Here is an 18,892-nt window from a genome sequence, read left to right on the forward strand (position 1 = left end):
ATGTATTTCATCATCTTTGCCAAAAGTATAATATTCTAGAGAAGAAATGCAGACAATAATAAAGAGTAGATACTGGTCAAAACAAATACAAAATCTAGAAGACATTAGTCTTAATGAACATGCTTCATTATGAGCATATACTCAGATATATATATATTTTTTTTTTGACAACATCAAAAAGATTGCAAAATAATGAAATATCAAGCACAAGACAATATTTCATTCATTGCATGCCAAATTATTGCAAGAATATGAATTATGTGACTCAAGACAATACTGTTAGGGCAAGATAATGAGTATAGGTCGGAGCCAATTAATATAGTTTTAAAATTATGATTGGATCGCATCAAAATCAAGGATGAAAAGTTTGGCTTTAAAAATGAGACATTCAAGATGTGAGCCAGAAAAGATCTCTAAATATAGATTCTAGTTTTTTTTTTTTAAGATTTTATTTTACTCCTTTAAAGATCATAGCATCAAAATCAATTAAAATGAATTGGTTCAGGATTGAAATACTAAAGTGCAACCCAATAAGAACTCTAAGACAGATGGAATCCTTTTCAATTAATTTTCAGAAACAAATGATTTACTGATGAATATAGATGGAAATCCAACTTTCAAAAGATATTCAATGAAGCACAAAGTTTAATACCACTTTACATTTAGTATTCTTTCTCTCATCTTTAGATGTGAATTTACACGATTAAGTTCTATATGATCTCTCCCTCTGAAGTTTTCTTTCTCCCCCTTAATTAATTATCCCATTTGAGAGTTTAGAGTTTGAAGATAATTTTCAATAAAGAGATTGAGTATTTAAAGCTCGCCCTCAAAAGATGCATTTTCTTTCAAACTTTCTTTTCTTCTATAATATCAAGAATGTAGAGTGATTTTGAATTTTTCAAAATTTATAGCAATCACTCTTTCTAATCTTTCAAGAATAAATTAGATTTTCTCTTAATTTTTTTGAATATGTATGGAAATATTAATCAGAAAATAATTCTTTTGAAGCTCAAATTTCTTTCAAAAGTAATTATATTTTCTTTTCTATAAGAATTATTGGAGTGAGTTGAAATATTTTAATCTTTAGGATCATTAACTCTCTTCTTAAAAATAGCTTTTCTTTTTAATGATAGAAGCATTTAATTATGTAGGAGTGTATATTCAAAATATTAATTTCTTAGTTATAGTTTTTCAGCAATGTATATATGAAGCACGATAAATCTTTTTAATATCAAAATAACATCATATGTTTAGAAACATTTGTTCGCAATCAAGATCATTGAAAAACACATCATTTAGATCAATTTTAATACACTTATAAAATAAAAAATGATATGTTTCATATGCGTATCGGAGCAAACAACCAAGATATCAAAATTAATTCTATTTTTCTTAAGCTATAGTTTTTATCTAAGAATTATAGTAAATTACTCCCCAGCATGATGCAATCTTTGAAGCATATAATGAAAATTACAAAAATGTAAAGATATAAGCATTTTATATGGAGTTTAAACTTTTATACTAGGTCATATTCTGAATTTCATAAGAATTTTCAAGGAGGCTTTCAAAATTTATAATTTGAGATATGTATCTTCTACCTTGTAGCTCATCTTAAGTCATTAAGACTGAAAATACATATTTCAAGCACATCAGAGCACATTCAGAATCTTTATTTTTAATATTGAGTTTTGGTACAAATTGAAATGTACCAATGTTAGGCAAAATGGAAGATAAATTCGAATTAATTCATTCTGCCTAATTTACAAATTCAGATTGTTCTTTTCTTTTATTTTTCAAAAAAATATTTACTAAAACAAAATGATGTTGTTGTTGATAGAAACATGTTTCAATCAAATTATCTAGGCATAGAGCATTACAAATTATATTTGAACAAAATCCTCCATTTTTTTTTTCGATTATTGAAAACTCACAATTCAAAACATCATGCTACATTCGAAATATAGTATGCATACCATTAAAGCATTAAGAACAAGTATGTCAATGATTAAAATTAATTCTTTTCAAATAAACTCTCCCTATTTATATATAATTCTACACTGATTTTATCCTTAAGGTGTGTTTTCAAGTGATCGAAACTTCATTTGGCTTTTCACAAGCTTCTTATATACTTTCATTTATCTTGTCATTCATTTTCTCATTTTTGAATTTCTTCCTTTAAGCACTCAGTGAACATTCCGATCTTCATTTCTTTTTGATTTTACTTTTCTATGCTCTATACTCTATTTGCTCCCTATCCGGTGGAGTTGGAAGGGGCACGAGGTACTACCACTAGCCTTCCTCTTGTGCCGTCCCTAATATGCCCACACCGAATAGTTGGGTCAAATAGTGCTGGGTACTACCACTAACCTCCCCATTGACACCATCCTATGATGAGCAATATAGAAAGGTTAAACCGTTCCCTTTAAAAATATTCACTCCAGACTCTTTCTATTTAAATATAATTAATTACGAATTTTATTTCTTTCAAAAGAATGCTCACACAAGTCTCACAAATGTGCCGAATATATTATGCTTGTTTTGCTTTTACTTAAGATTGGAGTACTTATTTAGTTTTATTATCTTAACAGATTTTTATGAGTCTTTTGATATCAATTAAATGTGATTCATTAGAATTAGTTTGATATCTTTGCATATGAGCACAGAATGAGCATACAATTTGGCCTATAAGCTGTATGATATAGTAATACAGCTTCAAACAATAAAATTACCTTGCTCATCATTTTTAAACTCTACAATATGGGGTCATAGATATACCTTTCTTCATGCCAAACTTCTGTAAGAATATTCTTGTGAACTTACTTTGGCCAATGAAGATCCCTGATGAGAGCACAAAAGTGTGATCTATACATCACTTAAATTAGTATTATTGCTAACAAATAATGATAAAATTGCCGCATTAATATTATATTTTTGTGAGGTGCAGGTGATCGGAAATCAAAGCTAAAATGCACATTGGGTTCAAAAAGATGTATCACTATAGGTGACCAGCCAACCGCATGGGACGACCCCAGTTGCACACTAAAAGGAGGTCAAGTTCAGCGACCCAGCTTCTTTTGCATCTTAGCCCAAGCACCAGCAGTCCGTCTTCTCCGCTTGTGAAGCCATCTTGCACCCGAGTTCCAGCCACATCAGCTCCTACGTGTTCCAACCAATCCCAAGCGTTCAAGCCCAGCCGGTCAGCATCCCATGAAGCATTCCTTCCGAACCAGTCCACCCAGCATCCACGAGCCTCCCAGATTCCGCTTCTCCCGCGAGTGATCCTCCACGTCCAAGAACAACAGCAAATCCCAGGATTCATGATCATCCCAGCGCATGAGATCAGCTCCATCTCAAGCTCATCCGCGTGCACCCCAGCATCCCGTGAAGCTTCCGAGTCCATCCTCCCACGCATCCCATGCTTCACCGCGTCCGAAGATCCCGGCATCTCCCGATTCCAACGTCCGCTTCATCCGCGCGATACCATCTCGAGCATCTTCGCATCCCACGCGTCTCGGATTTCCCTTCCTCCCAAGCTTCCACGTTCACAGAATCCCAGCATCCCCAGATCTTCAGCGGTCCACGTTCGAGCTCCTCACGAACGCATGCGTCTTCCGCCTCTTCCCGGCGATTTTCCAGCTCTTTCGTCTTCCTCGCAGTCCACACATCTTAACATCAGCGATTCATCCGTGAAGCCTCCCAGCATGCCACGTCCGAATCTCCCAGCATCACAACGTCTGCAAGCATCTTCCGCGAGCCATCCACGGTTCAGATCTCCCAAGCTACCACCGAGCGTCCACACCCCAGCTTCTCCCGTGAAGCTTCCCATTTCCGCATCCTCTGAACCAGCATCCGATTCTTCCGGGATTCGCAATCATCTGAGTCCCAGTCAAATATCCGCGTCCGAATCTCCCGCGCCCAATGCCTGCGATCGTTCCGTGATCCAAATCCCATGATTCCGCGTTTGGATATTTCGCAACTGGATCAGGGATCCATCGCACGAGCTATATGAGGCTTCCGCTCGGCTGGGGGGATGTTATTCCTTCCCATTCGGTGAAACAGAGGAGTAGCCCTCTGTCAAAAGAAAAAAAAAAAGAAAGGGAAACAGGGCCTCCCCTGTTTCCGAAAAGAAAAAGAAAAAAATGAAAGGGGGATTAATGTTTTCAATGAGTGGCTGATTTCTTAGGGAGGGAGATGGAGGAACCTTTGATGTATTGCTCTTTGAAGTAAACTCTAAACTTTTGCCTTCAATGAATCATATTTACTGATATGTTTTTGATCCATGCATAGTTATTTCGTAGATAGCTCTTTAATGGATTATGATTATTGATATATGGATTGCTTTAGTATTTGATTCGTCGTAGACGTAGAAAGCACGATGAATGCTTAGAAATTGAGTTCATATGTTCATGAAACATATACCATGATTAGATCTATCCTACCATTCATTTTTAATCAAAAACCATAGAGTTTATTTCTTGGATGCAATATCATCAAGGGGGATTCCAGATCCCTACCATCTTTATTTCATTGAACTTTGTTTAGTTGCATATCATCTTTGTTTTTAATTTCTGAAAATCAAAACATCATCTTAATCCACGAATTTATTGAATTAATTAATCTAAAATTATATTAAATAATCTAATATATATTTCGTTCCCTGAGGATTCGACCTCGGACTCCCGAGATTTTACTACTTGTGCGATTCTCCTGCACTTGGGAGAACAATTTTATTTTTGCATCAAGTTTTTGGCGCCGTTGCCGGGGAACGGCTGATTTATTAGTATAATTTTAGATTTAATTTTTAGTTGATTTGTTAGTATTTTTCTTTTGGAAAAAAAAAATCTTTATTGCTGTTTTTTTTATTCCCTGCACAGTCTGCATCAAACTCTGATATCAAAGTAATTCACCGTCTGATTGAACTCAAATTTGGTCGTCAGCTGCAGGACCTGTGTTTCTTTCATCTGAACGGTCTGATTGACATTCTGAAACTTTTAAGACTATCAGATTAATACGAAAACTTGCTGCTGTCTGTTTTAAATTTTCTGCATTTAATTATTCTAGATCAGAATTTTATTGTTATCATATCTCATTAACCCTTGTTGCTAAAAAAAAAAAAAAATTAAAAAAAGGAAAACCTAAAATTTCAAATTCAAATTTCAGAATTCAAATTTCAAATTTCAACTCATAAAATTTAAAAAAAAAAATAAATAATTTGCTTGATCACCTATTCAATGAAATTTAATGTCATGTCATAAAACATAAAAAAAAAAAAATCTCTTGATTGTTGCATATAGTATAAGGCATCAGCATAAAATATTCTAAGGGCCGAACCCATTTAAAAAGATAAGGTCGGGATTTCATCACTCGTCCTTAGCCCAAAAATCACCCCATTGCATAAATATCCTAAGCTTAATTAAAATCAACTAGACGTTGGCCCCTAAGGACATTCGAGCTCAATAGGACGAAGACCACCGAAAGTTGCACCAATTTCGCTTTGTGGCTTAGTTGATGTCTAGGCAAGCTTTGTCCCTATAAGGGAGACAGTTCATCTGTTCGAGGCAAGTGGGTTTTAAGTGGGACCTTTGCGAACGCATCGTGACCCCTCCACTTACCTGGGAGCTTACTTGGTCAACTCGGTTCATTAGACCGGATTGGAGGCTTAGGTGCCCTCTTCAAACCAGTTAGGAGCTGTCTAGAAATTTAGAAAAAAACATTAGAAATTGAGGTGTAATGTTTAGTTGCATGTTTGATTGTGAATAGATTTTTTTTTTAGGGTGTAGTTTTAGGGTATCTTTAGTTGGTACTTACATTTATATTTATTTATTTTTTTTAAAAAAAAATTAAAAAAAAATTATTAAAAAAAAAATTATTAAATTTTGTATGCTAGGTTGGAATAGGGACGACACCGGTCGATTAAGTCGTACAACTTTAGATCATCCCTTAGGACACATCGTTGAAATTCCTTTGCAGTATCTCACACCTTGTGAGATGGCAAATTTTCCTGATGATATAGGAAGTCACCATGGTGATGAAGGTAGACCCCCAGTTATGACACTTCGACAATATTTACATCCCACTAGGACTAGTCAACCTTCATGCATGATTATTCCTGATAATGTAGGACACTTTGAAATCAAACCAGGAGTAATTCAATTGCTGCCCAAGTATCATGGAATGGAATCTGAGAACCCTTATCTTCACCTTAAGGATTTTGAGGAAATTAGCATCACATTTAGAGTGCCAAATGTATCGGAAGATGTCCTTAAATTGACCTTGTTTCCTTTTTCCTTAAAGGATAAAGCCAAAACATGGCTGAACTCCTTGAGACCTAGATCGCTAGGAACATGGCATGATATGCAAAGAGAATTCTTGAAAAAATTCTTTCCTGCACAAAGGACTAACTTTTTGAAAAGGCACATTAGTAATTTCCAACAAAAAGGCCATGAAACATTTTATGAATGCTGGGAGAGATTTAATGATTTGCTACTCTCTTGTCCTCATCATGGGTTTGAAACATGGAGAACCATTAGTTTCTTTTACGAGGGGTTGTCTCCACAGTTGAAACAATTTATAGAGACTATGTGCAATGGTCTATTTTTGGAAAAGCAACCCGATGAGGCATGGGACTATTTAGACTCTCTCGCAGAGACTGCACAATTATGGGATACAGGGGATAGAGTGAATAAACCTTTGCCTAAGCCTACTAACATTGGACATGGGGGCCTTTATAACCTTAGTACTCAAGATGATATTCAGGCTAAAATGGCAGCCCTTACTAGGAAGGTAGAAGAAATTGAACTTAGAAGGATTGAACCCGTCAAGACCGTAGAACATAACAGCGAGTGTTGTAGGATTTGCGAGATGCCTGGCCATCTCACCACTGATTGCCCCACAATACCCGCATTCAAGGAAGTCTTGCACGATCAGGCCAATGTTATGAATACCTATCAAAAATCTTTCAATAATCCTTTTTCGGGTACTTACAACCCTGGATGGAAGAACCATCCAAATTTCAGGTGGAGGAATGACCAACCTCAACAAGTATATAACCCAACTCCTCCACTTCCGCAACCTCATTATGCACACCCACCCCCTCAAAAATCCAGTCTCGAAGAAACTTTGCAATCTTTCATGCAAGGTCAAGCCAAAATCAATGATGAATTAAGAAATCAACTGACAACGCTGACCACTGCTTTAAGTGCTCAAGAGAAGGGTAAGCTACCAGCTCAACCACAACCTAACCCTCAATTCTACGGCGGTAGCAATGCATCATCTTCAACTTCGCATAAAGAGCAAGCAAAGAGTATAATAACTTTGCGAAGTGGAAAGATTATTGACCGACCAGTCCCAGAACAAACACAAGTCATACCTGATTCTGACCCTCCCAAGACAAAAGAAAAGGATAATGAAGAAACTGAAGCACCAACATCTACTGAAAAAATTGAATGTCCTTTTCCTGCACCATTTCCACAAAGATTAAAGCCCTTGCAAAAGCTTGAACCAAACTCTGAAATTCTTGAGCTTTTTAAGCAAGTAAAAATCAATGTACCTCTTCTTGATGCAATCAAACAAGTGCCTTCCTATGCAAAATTTTTGAAAGATTTGTGCACTGTCAAGCGGCGATTAAATGTCAAAAAGAAGGCATTTTTGGCTGAAAATGTGAGTGCAATTTTACAGCATAACATTCTTCCTAAATATAAGGATCCAGGTTGCCCAACTATCTCGTGCATCATTGGCAATTTTAGGATTGAGCGAGCATTGCTAGATTTAGGAGCGAGCGTGAACTTGTTGCCATATACGGTATATGAGCAACTCGGTTTGGGTGAGTTGAAGCCAACAACTGTGACCTTACAATTAGCTGACAGGTCAGTGAAGGTCCCTAGAGGGATTATCGAAGATGTGTTGGTCCAAGTAGACAAGTTCTATTTTCCTGTTGACTTTATCGTACTGGACACACATCCGGCTTCCAATTTACCATCTCAGATTCCGGTCATCTTAGGACGTCCATTCCTTGCAACTTCTAATGCTTTGATCAATTGTAGGAATGGTGTCATGAAGCTTTCTTTTGGCAACATGACCTTGGAACTGAACGTCTTTAGTATAGGTAAACAACCCAGTGATCATGAAGAAAGTAAAGAAGTTGAATGGGTTGAAACCATTGCGGAAGAATATTTGTTAAAAGAAACATTTACTGAATCGGCCGACAATGGTTTGATAGATTGGTGTTCTGAAGGTACTGCTGATGATATGGTCCCACCTGTTTTAGATAATTCGGATGTCATGATGGTCAATGGGTGGAGACCGAGAATAGAGAAATTTGAACAGTTGCCATCTCGAGAAGCAAAGATAGTACCATCCCATGAACAGACACCTAAGCTCGAGTTGAAACCTTTACCGAAGGAACTCAAGTATGCCTTTCTTGGACCTGAGGACACTTTCCCTATAATCATCTCATCTGATCTTGATCATGCCCAAGAAAGAAAATTACTTGGTGTTCTAAAGAATCATAAAGGAGCTTTAGGGTGGTCTATTGCCGACTTGAAGGGGATTAGCCCTTTGATTTGCACTCACCGGATATATTTGGAGGACAATGCCAAAACCACAAGGCAAATGCAACGCAGGTTGAACCCCACGATGAGAGATGTGGTTAAAGCAGAAGTCCTCAAGTTGCTTGACGTGGGTATTATTTATCCAATTTCCGATAGCAAGTGGGTGAGTCCTACTCAAGTCGTGCCCAAGAAAGCAGGTCTGACGGTAGTCAAAAATGAGCAGGGTGAGTTAGTCCCAACTCGTGTCCCCACGAGTTGGCGCATGTGTGTTGACTATCGAAAATTGAATTTGGTCACTAGGAAAGATCACTTTCCCTTACCCTTCCTAGACCAAGTTTTGGAAAGAGTTGCAGGACATAATTTTTATTGTTTTCTCGATGGCTATTCCGGATACTACCAAATCGAGATTTCACCAGAAGATCAAGAGAAGACTACTTTCACTTGTCCTTTTGGTACATTTGCTTTCCGTCGGATGCCGTTCGGGTTATGTAATGCACCTGCAACATTTCAAAGATGCATGCTCAGTATTTTTGAAGACATGAACGAGAAGTTTTTGGAAGTGTTCATGGATGATTTTTCTGTTTTTGGCGATTCTTTTGATGATTGTTTACTACATTTACAAGCTGTCTTAGCTCGGTGTATAGAAAAGAACCTGATACTGAATTGGGAGAAATGCCACTTCATGGTGCCAAAGGGAATTGTCCTAGGACATATTGTTTCATCGAAGGGCATGGAAGTTGATAGAGCCAAGATTGACTTAATCGCCAAGCTACCTGCACCCAAAACGGTTAGAGATGTTAGATCATTTTTGGGTCATGCTGGATTTTATAGGAGGTTCATCAAAGACTTTAGTGTCATAGCTCGACCATTATGTAACCTCCTATCCCTTGATACACCGTTCAATTGGACCGAAACCTGTCAAGAGGCATTCAAAAAATTGAAGGCTATGCTTAGCACTGCACCCATCGTGCGACTACCTGATTGGTCATTACCTTTTGAGATCATGTGCGATGCTAGTGACTATGCAATAGGAGCTGTCCTAGGACAACGCAAGGATAATAAGCCATATGTCATCTACTATGCAAGCAAAACCTTAAATGATGCTCAAATGAATTACACCACCACCGAGAAGGAATTGCTTGCAGTAGTATTTGCATTAGATAAATTTCGCTCTTATATCCTTGGTGCTCCTATTGTTATCTTTACGGATCATGCAGCGCTAAAATATTTACTGGATAAGAAAGAGGCCAAACCACGCTTAATACGATGGATACTTCTACTCCAAGAATTTGACATCACTATCAAAGATAAAAAGGGAGTAGAGAATGTGGTTGCTGACCATCTATCACGGCTAGTTGTTCATGATTTGGTGCCACAATTGCCCATCAAGGACTCGTTCCCTGAAGAGCAATTGTTTGCACTTTCTACTATGCCATGGTATGCTGATATTGTAAACTTTCTTGTCACAAACCGGATGCCGGAGCATTGGGGATCGAATGATAAGAATAATTTCTTACGTGAAGTAAGAAGTTATTATTATGATGCCCCCTATTTGTTCAAGTATTGCAATGATCAAATCTTTAGAAGATGCATTCCGGATCATGAGATACAAAGTGTACTCTCTTTCTGTCATGCCAATGCTTGCGGAGGACACTTTGCATCTAAGAAAACGGCAGCTAAAGTGTTGCAATGTGGTTTTTATTGGCCTACACTATTTAAAGATGCCCACGAGTTCTGTAGGACATGTGACCCATGTCAACGTGTTGGAAGTCTAACTCGTAGGCAAATGATGCCTCTTCAGCCTATTACTGCTATTGAAATTTTTGACATGTGGGGCATCGATTTCATGGGCCCATTCCCACCGTCTTTTGGATACGAGTACATTTTAGTTGGTGTTGAGGATGTGTCCAAATGGGTAGAAGCTGTGCCTTGTCGAACAAATAACCACAAACCTGTTTTGAAATTTCTCAAAGAAAATATTTTTTCACGATTTGGGATGCCCAAGGTTATAATTAGTGATGGGGGAAAACATTTCTGTAATAAGCCTTTTGAGATCCTATTACGAAAGTACGGTATCACTCATAGAATTGCAACTCCTTATCACCCGCAGACTAGTGGCCAAGTAGAGCTAGCCAATCGGGAGATTAAACGAATTTTAGAGAAAACGGTGAATCCATCACGCAAAGACTGGTCTTTAAAACTTTCTGATGCATTGTGGGCTTACCGTACTGCTTATAAAACTATTCTTGGTATGTCCCCGTATCGGCTAGTCTATGGAAAAGCATGTCATCTACCTGTTGAATTAGAGCATAAATCATATTGGGCCATTAGAAAATTGAACTTTGAATTATCAGATGCTGGTTTAATTCGAAAATTACAATTAAGTGAGTTGAATGAAATTCGTCGGGATGCGTATGACAATGCTAGACTTTGTAAAGAACGAATGAAAATTAGGCATGATAAATCAATTCTAAGAAAATCTTTTGAACCTGCACAAAAAGTTCTTTTGTATGACTCTCGCTTACATCTGTTTCCTGGAAAGTTACGATCAAGATGGACAGGTCCTTTCATTGTAAAAACTGTTTTTCCACACGGGGCAGTTGAAATTGAGAATCCACAGGATGGTCAAATTTTTAAGGTAAATGGACACAGATTAAAACCTTTTCTTGAGAATTTTGCAGATGAAGAGGACTCCTTTCCCTTGGAGGAGCCTTCTTATGACTGAGCATGACGGCCAAGGTATTTGTATATTAGTTAGAATTATTATTATTATTTTTTTTTTCTCTTATTTTGAAGGTCTTCTTTTCTGGAAATCAACAGCTCAAGGTATTCTTCTTCTCTCTAATATTCTTTTCTCTATTGTTTCTCACATATAGCTTTCTTGCATCTTTTACATTGAGGACAATGCAATATTTAAGTTGGGGGGAGGGAAATATTTTGCAAAAAAAAAAAAAAAAAAAAGTTTTTACATTTGATTTATTCCATTACTTTCTTTTCTGAGCAAATGCACATGTATTTTCATATTGAGTTTGTGCAACTATTAATGCAAGGAATACATGCATAGTATGACTGATCAGTGACCTATTATTAGATCCCCACACGTGTACTTAATGATAATAGGAAAGCCTCAGGAGTTCACATTTGTTAACTGCATTTTTGTTAGCCTTATCCGTAAAAGAAGTATGAGTATCCTTGTTTGTACCATAAGGCTCAGGATTTGGTTTTCACATAAAGATAGAGGTTGAATATCCCAGTTAGATTACTTAGGTGCCTTATGATCCGACCTTGGTTGACCTATAGTCACGATGCAGTCACATATATAATAAAAATATATATATGGTTCAGTCTATCTTCTCTTTTCTTGCATAATTGTTAAAAAAAAAAAAAATCCTTATGATGACAAGTCTGGCCTCGTGGCGTAGTCTGATTCGAGTAATTAAGCCCGAGGGGTGTTTCACCTAATGTCTTGAGCCAACTGGATCGGGGGTCATTGGCTGAAAGCTCGCTACATGGATCTTACTAGAGCCTAATGGGGTTGGACCATTGTAATCGTCATATGTGTTTAAAAATAAAAATAAAAATAAGCATGAATAGGGTTGGTTGGACTGAACCTAGTGATATGTGGTAATGACTGGTTTGACTCCATTGTTTTGGATCTCTGTGTACCCAGATTGTTTAGTTGGGATTGATAGCTCTTTCTTTATATGCGAACCATTCTTGACAAATTTAGACAACAAGTGATATTCTAAAAATTTGATGGATCAGGTTCTAATAAATTATAGAAAACACTTGTGAACTTGAGTAGTGCACCTAAAACTCAGGCGGTGCCCTGTTGTGGTGGAGGTATTAGTACTCTGAGAAAGTCATGCGGTTTGATGCACACTACACTTTTATATTTCCTTGCCTTGACAGTTGCCATGCTTGAAAATATATATCAATTAATTACATGTGTATTAACTTAAGATTTATTTCATATTTCTATTAGAATCTCATGTCATATCATTCATGATGTTTGTGGGTAGCATCCCTGAAAACCCTCACGAGACAACACTCGTCCACTAGGGTAACCTAGGGGTTTAACGGCTTGTTGCACGTGCTAAGTGCAATCGTGATTCCTACGAAAGTGAGTACATATCTTAGTTTTATATCTTTAGCTTCAATAAAAAGTCTAGGTTAAACCATACCTTTTGCACTCTCATTCTATTATCTGCTCATTAATTGCTAGAGACTAGCAATAAGCTAGTTGGGGGGTGTGATGAGAGCACAAAAGTGTGATCTATACATCACTTAAATTAGTATTATTGCTAACAAATAATGATAAAATTGCCGCATTAATATTATATTTTTGTGAGGTGCAGGTGATCGAAAATCAAAGCTAAAATGCACATTGGGTTCAAAAAGATGTATCACTATAGGTGACCAGCCAACCGCATGGGACGACCCCAGTTGCACACTAAAAGGAGGTCAAGTTCAGCGACCCAGCTTCTTCTGCATCTTAGCCCAAGCACCAGCAGTCCGTCTTCTCCGCTTGTGAAGCCATCTTGCACCCGAGTTCCAGCCACATCAGCTCCTACGTGTTCCAACCAATCCCAAGCGTTCAAGCCCAGCCGGTCAGCATCCCATGAAGCATTCCTTCCGAACCAGTCCACCCAGCATCCACGAGCCTCCCAGATTCCGCTTCTCCCGCGAGTGATCCTCCACGTCCAGGAACAATAGCAAATCCCAGGATTCATGATCATCCCAGCGCATGTGATCAGCTCCATCTCAAGCTCATCCGCGTGCACCCCAGCATCCTGTGAAGCTTCCGAGTCCATCCTCCCACGCGTCCCATGCTTCACCGCGTCCGAAGATCCCGGCATCTCCCGATTCCAATGTCCGCTTCATCCGCGCGATACCATCCCGAGCATCTTCGCATCCCACGCGTCTCGGATTTCCCTTCCTCCCAAGCTTCCACGTTCACAGAATCCCAGCATCCCCAGATCTTCAGCGGTCCACGTTCGAGCTCCTCACGAACGCATGCGTCTTCCGCCTCTTCCCGGCGATTTTCCAGCTCTTCCGTCTTCCTCGCAGTCCACACATCTTAACATCAGCGATTCATCCGTGAAGCCTCCCAGCATGCCACGTCCGAATCTCCCAGCATCACAACGTCTGCAAGCATCTTCCGCGAGCCATCCACGGTTCAGATCTCCCAAGCTACCACCAAGCGTCCACACCCCAGCTTCTCCCGTGAAGCTTCCCATTTCCGCATCCTCTGAACCAGCATCCGATTCTTCCGGGATTCGCAATCATCTGAGTCCCAGTCAAGTATCCGCGTCCGAATCTCCCGCGCCCAATGCCTGCGATCGTTCCGTGATCCAAATCCCATGATTCCGCGTTTGGATATTTCGCAACTGGATCAGGGATCCATCGCACGAGCTATATGAGGCTTCCGCTCGGCTGGGGGGATGTTATTCCTTCCCATTCGGTGAAACAGAGGAGTAGCCCTCTGTCAAAAGAAAAAAAAAAAGAAAGGGAAACAGGGCCTCCCCTGTTTCCGAAAAGAAAAAGAAAAAAATGAAAGGGGGATTAATGTTTTCAATGAGTGGCTGATTTCTTAGGGAGGGAGATGGAGGAACCTTTGATGTATTGCTCTTTGAAGTAAACTCTAAACTTTTGTCTTCAATGAATCATATTTACTGATATGTTTTTGATCCATGCATAGTTATTTCGTAGATAGCTCTTTAATGGATTATGATTATTGATATATGGATTGCTTTAGTATTTGATTCGTCGTAGACGTAGAAAGCACGATGAATGCTTAGAAATTGAGTTCATATGTTCATGAAACATATACCATGATTAGATCTATCCTACCATTCATTTTTAATCAAAAGCCATAGAGTTTATTTCTTGGATGCAATATCATCAAGGGGAATTCCAGATCCCTACCATCTTTATTTCATTGAACTTTGTTTAGTTGCATATCATCTTTGTTTTTAATTTCTGAAAATCAAAACATCATCTTAATCCACGAATTTATTGAATTAATTAATCTAAAATTATATTAAATAATCTAATATATATTTCGTTCCCTGAGGATTCGACCTCGGACTCCCGAGATTTTACTACTTGTGCGATTCTCCTGCACTTGGGAGAACAATTTTATTTTTGCATCAATCCCCTTTCTTATTTGTCTTAGTTTGGAGTTCGAGAGGAAAGGTTAGTTCATCCGTTTTACTCATTTCGAACTCACCCTGCATGAGCTTAGTAAAAACTTTACATAAAGCTTCATTAGTAGCACCACAAATAATGTCATCAATATATATTTGAGCAATTATGATATCAGAATTTTTCTTTTTGATACATAGTTTTATCACTATTACTTTCTATCAAAAAGTTACTTAATCTTTCATATCATGCTCTTGGTGCTTGTTCTAAATCAAATAGTATTTTATCATGTTTGTAATGAATATTTTTCAAATATAGATGGTTATTTTTACATAAAAATTTTAATAATATAACCACACAGAAGTTCATTCTACACATTCATTTAACAAAATACAAGTCTCATAAAACAATCAAATGAAAGTGGTTATCTTTGGCTTCTAATCATGCAAAGATTTCATCAAGATCTATTTCATCTTTTCTGATTAATTCTTTTAGTAATCACAAATTCTTCTTAATTAAGTGTGTTTCTGAAGAACTTAGTTTTGTTCCAAATATAAAAAGTTTTCAGATTCTTCAATAAGATTTCAAATTTTATCCCTTTCAAAATGATTTAGTTTAACTTAACCAATTATCATCTTGTTCATTCTTCTTAATGTCTTTTAAATAGAAGCAAAATGACAAACTATATTCTCAATAAAAGATCTAGTTTTAATAAGAATAATATGAATTGATATTGTGGAGTGATTGATTATAACCCTATTTGATTTTGATGAGCTCAAAGCATTTGAGTATATCTTATGTTATACTGATGAATTCAATCTAGTGTTTCAGCCAAATATTTGTGAATTTATGTTTAAGTGTCTCTAGCTTTGGTTCAATACATTTTGGCTAAGTATGGAACTCAGTTTGAACCAAAGTCTGAAGCTCGAGTCGACTCCGGAAGGTTACGAGTCGACTCCAAGTGTTTCAGAAGTTCTGGCACATGCTCGAGTCGACTCCGGTACACTACGAGTTGACTCCGACTGAGAACTGACAGAAAGACAGAAAGTTGATTTTCAGACCTTGTCAGCGAGTCGACTCCAGAAGGGTTCGAGTCGACTCCGATGGTTGCCGAGTCGACTCCCGACGTTTCCGAGTCGACTCCAAAGGGTAACAGAAGAAAGACTGAACAATGTATTTCAGACCCTGCAGCCGAGTCGACTCCAGAAGGTTACGAGTCGACTCCGAAGTTTGGCGAGTCGACTCCTAGTTAAGTACGAGTCGACTCTCAGAGGAAAGCAAGACTAGAAGGCAGTTCAAGCCAAAACACAGAGGATCAGTTTTCGGATTCTGGGAGCCGAGTCGACTCCAACAAAGTGCGAGTCGACTCCGAGGCAGTTCAACTCAAAACACAGAGAAACAGTTTTCGGATTCTGAGAGCCAAGTCGACTCCAACAAAGTGCGAGTCGACTCCGAGGCAGTTCAACTCCAAACACAGAGGATCAGTGTTGCCCAGTAGATACAACCCAAGAGGGGGGGTGAATTGGGTCTTTTAAAACTTTTAAGCTACTTCTAGCACTTTTTGATTAATTATGCTAAGTTGTATATATGCGCAGTGAAAGTTAAACTTAGCGACAGTTTGATGTATAGAATGTGACTTGATTGAGTATGCTTGCAACTAAAGAATTCGCGGATAATAGTTAAGCAAGCAATTTATCTAAGTGAGTAAGTGTGTGAGTTAGATAATGACAAAAAGCATTACAAACACAGCAAACATATAGTGGTTCGGTGCACCCCAGCACCTACATCCACTCCCCAAGACTTCTTGGGAATTTCACTATAATCCTACAGATTACAGTCGGTTGTTTTACAAGCTCACAACCCAACTTGTTGTTTTGCGAGATCACAACGAACTCGGTCGGTTTTCCCAGGCTCACCGACTAGAACCAACCCCGATTGTTTTCCCGGGCTCACAATCAAACCCTTTCACGTTGGTTTTACCCTCGGCTCACCAACAAACCTATCTCCGTTGGTTTTCCCTTCGGCTCACCAACAAACCTTACACCGTTGGTTTTCCCTTTGGCTCACCAACAAACCTTAACCCCTTGATTCAATCCCGTGATTGAATCAAGTTACAAGATAATAAAACAAAGTTTAAAACAAATCAAAGCTTCTTAAACAAGCAAATATAACAATATAAACAAACAGAGTAAAGAGAAGCCCTCAAACGAGTTTTGAAGATGGAGGAGCTCGACTTCTTCTTTACTTGACCCTCTTCTGATTTGGCACGAAGTAGAGGATCACCGAGGCAGCACACTGATGGAGAGGAAGCTTTGGGATTCACTTGGAAGCTCTTCTTCTCTCTATTTCTCTTTGGATGGCCCTTTTTGTGCTTATGGGAGATTTTCCTTGTAATCTCTTTCCTAAATGTTTTCTCCCACTTCCATTCGTTCTCCCCTAGCTCTCTTCTTGTTTTTATAGCTTTAGATGGCGTGGAAACAAGAATTAGCCGTTAGAGACAAAAATAGAGCCGTTGGACACAGTCTGCACTTCCTGACAATATTACCGTTGGGATTGGAGTCGACTCGCGCGATCAGGAGTCGACTCGCCTGTTGCAGGAGTCGGCTCGTGCTTTACTGGAGACGACTCGGCCACTGTTCCAAATTTGAATTAAAGTGCATGCCTTGACTGGGAGTCGACTCGTCTTAACCTGGAGTCGACTCGCCAACTTCTGGAGCTGACTTGGCAATTTCGGAGTCGGCTCATCCACTGAAGTCCGTGGATCCAATTTTGAATTTTGTCCTCTCGAGTCGACTCGACTGTCCTGGGAGTCGACTCGAATCTCAGAGCCCGAACTCCCGATCCTTTGTCTTTTGGCTTGTCCAGTCTTGGAGTCGACTCGAACTTCCTTGGAGTCGACTCGGCTCTCAGTTTGCGAAACACAGCCTTCTGCCATCTTGGTGTAGCGCTGCCTTGGAGTCGACTCGAGCTGTCTGGGAGTCGACTCGAATCTCAGAGGCAGTAACTTGGTTTTCTGTCTGTTGATGGTCGCGGAGTCTCGGAGTCGACTCGTGCAATGCGGGAGTCGACTCGAATCTCAGACCCGAAAACTGCTCTCTGACTTTTCTGCCTGTGACTCCTAGGAGTCGACTCATACTTCTCCGGAGTCGACTCATACTTCTCCGGAGTCGACTCGAATTCCACTGGAGTCGACTCGAAGACTGTTCTTTTGAATTTTTCTTTTGATTTTACTCCTCCAATTTGAATCCTTTGAACTTTAAACTTGGGCCAATAAATTGTAGCTTTCTTCCAACTTGAGAGCTTTGGAGGCCTTCTTGTGTTCTTCCAACTTGCTATGTTCCTTGCAAAATAAATATCTTTCTCCTTGCAACATAAACATTAGTATCTATACTTCAAGGTTTTGTGATCATCAAAATCAATCTATGAATCAATCTTTGGGTCATCAATCTCCCCCTTTTTGATGATGACAAAACTTGGAGTATATGCAATATAAAAGATATTGTATTTCTAGAAGTAATACATAGCTAAGTTGCATGAAGTGGAAAAACATATATATTTAAAAACATACTTCATGATAATGCTTTAGATTTAATCAGCTTAACACAATCAACATATTTAAATTTTAAGCTGATTTGTATTCAATTCAAAGTAATAAAGCATTCTGAGTATATAGCATATACTTAGATATTTCTCCCCCTTTTTGACAACATCAAAAAGATAGTGAAACATTAAGTACAAAGATCAGATCAGAACACATCGAGTGTGAATTCAAGAGATTTTCTAATTTGATACCACAGATAGTTTTCTAATCAAGTGTAGGTGGAATCTTCCTTAGGTTAATTCAAGAAGTACCACAAATGATATTCAAGGAAAAACATGAGTGGAAATCTAACCTCTCTTTAATAATAAGTATGAAAGCTTGTTCATTGAAGAACGTTTGCCCAATCTATTAAGTATTTTATCAACATGAGAGCAATTTAATTGATTTTCAGAGTAAAAGATCAAAACTTATATACTTGAAAAACATATCATCATGTTGGATCATGACTTCAAAGTTCTTTTTATGATAATAAGAGCATTGGGGCACAAATACCAAAATATGAATTCATGCAATTTATGATATATCTTAGAGCTCTTTTAAGGACTTTCTTTTATTCCTTTAGAAAATAAGCACGATTTGATACATATATAAAAAT

The 18,892-nt window shown here is 38.3% G+C and overlaps 1 long non-coding RNA gene and 1 pseudogene across 1 annotated transcript; both read right to left on the reverse strand.

The window, feature by feature from the left end:
* Window positions 1-318: 318 nt before the first annotated feature.
* Window positions 319-18,522, reverse strand: LOC120107394. Its single transcript, XR_005509199.1, has 3 exons — window positions 18,492-18,522; window positions 16,558-16,561; window positions 319-426 (listed from the first exon to the last, which is right to left on the reverse strand). It is a non-coding gene; the product is annotated as an uncharacterized LOC120107394 (long non-coding RNA).
* On the reverse strand, window positions 6,412-6,509 carry LOC120107397 (annotated as a pseudogene).
* Window positions 18,523-18,892: the final 370 nt, after the last annotated feature.

Source organism: Phoenix dactylifera, unplaced genomic scaffold, assembly GCF_009389715.1.
Source record: "Phoenix dactylifera cultivar Barhee BC4 unplaced genomic scaffold, palm_55x_up_171113_PBpolish2nd_filt_p 000849F, whole genome shotgun sequence".
NCBI lineage: Eukaryota > Viridiplantae > Streptophyta > Magnoliopsida > Arecales > Arecaceae > Phoenix > Phoenix dactylifera.